The sequence below is a fragment of the Tenrec ecaudatus genome, chromosome 11 (genome assembly GCF_050624435.1).
Source record: "Tenrec ecaudatus isolate mTenEca1 chromosome 11, mTenEca1.hap1, whole genome shotgun sequence".
Lineage (NCBI taxonomy): Eukaryota > Metazoa > Chordata > Mammalia > Afrosoricida > Tenrecidae > Tenrec > Tenrec ecaudatus.
In genome coordinates, this window is record NC_134540.1 from 151,228,787 (window position 1) to 151,233,352 (window position 4,566).

General features: G+C 42.4%; 1 pseudogene; it reads right to left on the bottom strand.

The window, feature by feature from the left end:
• Positions 1-211: 211 nt before the first annotated feature.
• On the bottom strand, positions 212-2,467 carry LOC142461113 (developmental pluripotency-associated protein 4 pseudogene; annotated as a pseudogene).
• Positions 2,468-4,566: the final 2,099 nt, after the last annotated feature.

A 4,566-nucleotide genomic window follows, 5' to 3' on the forward strand; every position in this document is an offset into this window, starting at 1 on the left:
GATAATATTCTTGATACAATTTTAAAATAATTTTATTGGCACCTAATTAACATATGCAATTTCATAGTTCGGTCTTATATTTTTTGGTGGACTTTGAAATATTTATGTTCTTTTATTAGCTGGTATGTATCGTAATTTGTAAAGTTGGAACAAATTTAAACACCAGTGTCTTCTGTATCTCAACTCAGGAAGCAGCAAGGAAAACTGGGGTTCACTTCACAGTCCAGATTGCAAAAGGGGACACCTGCACCTGGCAGTCTGTGCACACCACAAGCGGGCACACGGAGGGCGTGGCTGAAGCCCAGAGGGACCTGATATCAATTATTAATTGCAATCTTGGAAGTGTCCTTTCCCCAGGTACTTGAGTCACCTTGAGGCTTTCCTTCAACACCTTGTTCCTCTGGACACACCTTTGGGACACAGCAGACTGTCTTCCATATTCGGAGGTAGAAAATTGCAGGCAGGTGTCAAGCAGAGAGCACTCACTCTTGCTGGTTTCTCAGGGACCCAGGCTTGTCCAGCACGAAACAGCAACCAAACCCAACCATTTTCATTTGCAGGGAGACTTCTCCCATGTACCATACACCACCTGACAGTGGTGTCTTGCGGTGATTCTTCCACCTCCACCTGCCCGGCTCTGCCTGCAGTTCTTGAGCCGGAGGCCAGCACATCCTCACTGTGGAGCTTGTCACCTGTAGTACCGTATTGTCAACTGTATCGACATCCTGCTGGAGAACAGGTTCAGAGGCAGGTGCCCCTTCTGCAGAGGAAGGAGCTGCTTCAGGAGGGTCAGTCCCTTCAGGACACCAAGTCTTTTTCTGCGAACCGTCTCACTTTGATTTGGCCACATTTGATTTTTTTAATCCGTGTCTGGATTCTTTGCTGTGGCAGGAAAATTATTTTGAGTTGGGTAAGCACATTCGCACAGTTGCTTATAGGCATCTAGTTTCTGGCCTTTGGTGTTCTGCTTGAATTGATGGCCCCAGGCCCACAGGATGTCTTGGTCAACCAGGTGAACTGGTGGCAGTTTTGATGGTAATGGAGGAATCACAATCTTCTTTCGGGGTTTCAAAGTGCCATCGCTTTGCGAATTCTCGCTTTCTTTTAAAATTCTTCTCCGTTTAGTCACTTGAGACGCACTGTTTTGCACAGCTGATGACGTGCTTGGCTCATCAGTAGCCCACGGCAGTAGTTCAGGTCTGACACTGGTTCAAAGCTGGAGGGACGCCCTCTTCTGCGGCCTTCTCTGTGGAGTTCCACTCCTCGCCTGCTGCACTCTCCAGAGTCAGAAAGCTGAGGTTGCCTGAAAGAAAGTCCTCCTTCCAACATGAATGGCCACAGAGTCCCGGCGGTGGTTGTTGTTTTGAAGTCCACCTGCCCACTCCTAGCACCCAAAGGCACTCTTCTTTTTCAGTTCGGTCAGATTAAGAAGAGTTGTGCAGTCATGACCACCATCGATTTCAGAACATTTTCTTCTTTCTTGTCCTCATTGTTGTGACCTCCCCGCCCCCCACCCACCCTCCCACCTGTCCCTGCCACGCCCCTCGGTAATTATCCAGTTACTGTCTCTATGGATTTGCTTATCCTGGATTGCATACACAGAAAATCATACGAACCACAATCAGGAAGCAAACAAATGAAAACCAACAGCAATGACAAAACAAGACAGAGAAAAACCGAATTACATCTGCAGTAGTCTACTTATAATGTTTTCTGTCTGATGGCAAGTCTATTCACATCCCTCATCTGTGGTCAGAGAGGTTTCACTGAAGCCTTAATCCATGTGGGAGCCCTGAAAATGCTCTTAAAAACCAAGTGTTCACAATTTAAATTCTGATGTCTTTCCCTGCTCTAATTCTGGATTTTTTTTTTTTACAGTCCTTGTATGACACAGGCTGGTGTGCTTTTCCCATGTGGAGTTGGTTGACATCTCACTTAGATGGTACTTGTTTTAAGACCAGCCTTGAAGACCTATTCTTTCTGACAGCTGAGCACTCTGAATTGTTCACCGCATTTTGCGATAGCATCCATCTCTTCATTGCTTCAAGCAGGGCCATGTCATTAGAACAAATTGTTCTTAGGTTAGGTTTGATTAAATGGGAGCCCCAAATCCATTCATATTTCTATGGTTTTTATATGTCTCTGGCTCATTTTAGAGATATCATTTTCATTTTATACTAGAGAGAAAGCATTATAAATAATTTCTATGGGGCATAAGGTAATTCTATTGATAGTATATTTAATTTAGCTAGTGGCTAATACCAGTTTTGCTGAACGCCATCAGTGGCTCGTTACTACCTAATCAATGAACAAAGCCCTCAGGTATTGGGCAATCCCATCTATTCGAACTCCTCATAGATCCTCCAACCAGATATCCATGCGTCACTCATCTTTACTTATGGCCCTTGCCTTCTGCATCTTTGTCATAATCTGCTTCTTCTACTTTAGATAAATGTCCTTTCTCCATTTTAACATTTATGTCTCAAATGTATATAAATTATACTTCAGATAACCTTCTCTACCTAATTTTCCCTTGCATTTGTTCAACAAACAGCCATAGACTACTTACTAAGTAGCTATTAGAGTCTGGATGTACTATTAGAGTCTGGAGTATATTTCCATGAAGGGGCTATGGGTAGACAGCTAATGAATTAATGAATAAGGAAACAATATTCAAAAAAATTTTTTGAGTGGATAGACACAATGGCTGCAACAATGGGCTCAAACATAGGAGCAATTATGAGGGTGGCACAGGACTGGGTGATGCTTCCTTTTTTGTACATAGGATGACTATGAGCCAGAGCAGACTTAAGGGTACCTAACAACAAGTTTTCATGTGTGTAAAAAACAATCACTTTCTATAAGGAGAAGTTAAATATATTGTTTAAAAATCATAAAAACCTTTATTAAACAAGAAATAACAAAATGTGAAGCTACTGTTACTCAACATATTTTCCATCCAGGTCTGTACATTTCTGATGGCAGGGTTTCTATCTTTCTTATCCTACTCCAAGTAGTTTGGCATCCTTGAAAGATTCATATCAAAACAAGTCTGAAAGGGCAAGTTCATGGCTGTAGGGTAGATAAAGTCAAGTTTCCCAATAAAATTCTCCTAGGCCAGCCCTTGCTACTTTCTAACAATGAGTAAGTGCATTGTCTTGATGGAAAGAAATTTGCTGTAACTTTCTCGGCCTTTTTCTTACCAATGCAGTTTTCCATGTTAAAAAAAAAACTCCTTCACAATAAACCTCATGACTATTTTGTGTCCTTTGAAAAAAATCTATCAAAATTCCCTTACTGCCATTGAATTGATATTCAATTTCCCTCTGGGTTTCCGAGACTGAAACTCCTTATTGGACCAGAAAGTTTTGTCTTGCTCTATCAGGATTACCCCTTAGAAATCTCCCCATCCCAGACATGTCATAATCTGATGAGTTGGTTGATCTATTGTCCTTGAATGGAATTGGTCCAGCAGATCTCTGAGGAAGGCACTGTTTTGTTTGGACTTTCGTTTTGAAGGCACCTAGTGAGATTAAGATGAGTCGTCACTGGGGGAACTTATGTGCAGCCTTCCACTGACTGCTTGAACTAAACCAGTGTGTTTATGAGTCAGGAACAATATTTGTTTAACTTGCTCTTATATTTAATAGTTAGCTAGTTATGAACTCATTTTTAATTTCCCCTTGCTTTACTTTTTTTCTCACCATCCATATGAAATCCAACTGTAATTCCTTGTACGTGTCCCTTTAAAATTGATCTCCAAGTGGCTGCTCCATGGTCCCACTGTTACCATCCTAGTTCAAACAGCATGCTTTTCATCCATATTCTTCCCATAGCCTCCTTTCTGTCCTCCGTAACCTCGTCTTTCCCTCAAGATACAAGGACAGCTCCCTCTAGCAGAAGGAACGGATGCTTTCCCAGGATTAGATGAGAGTCGCTGCCAGATCTTTCTGACTAGTGCCACCTGCTCAGGTCTGCCTTCTGGGATGACTCTAGCTAGCAAACAATGTATTGAGTTCAATGCTATCATCTGTTTGTTGCTTATAGGTTTGACCATCGGTCCCCTCAAGCTAAGCTAAAATGTAAGTGCCATACGGGCAGGGTTTGGCTCATCACTCTCACCCTTGGGGCTCCATTCAGGGAAAAGTGTCCATTCACAACAGGAGTCCAACGTTGTTGTTGTTACGTGCTGTTGAGTAGGTTCTACCTCACAGTGGTGCCTATGACAACAGAACAAAACCGTGCCTGGTCCTGCGCCATCTTCAGAATTGTTGGAGCCCAATGTTGCAGCCACTATGTTGATCCAGCTGTGGAGGGCTTTCCTTTCTTCCCTGACCTTCTGTTTGACCAAGCATCATGTCTTTTTAGAGAGATTGGCCTCTTTGATAACATGTCCAAAGTACGTGACATGCAATCTTGCCATCCTGCCTTTGAAGGAGCATCCCGGCTATCGCTTTTCCATGATAGATTTCTTTGTTTTTCTGACAGACCATAATACTTTCAATAGTCTTCACCATCATCATAGTTCAAAAACATCAATTCTTCTTTATTCATTGTCCAACTTTC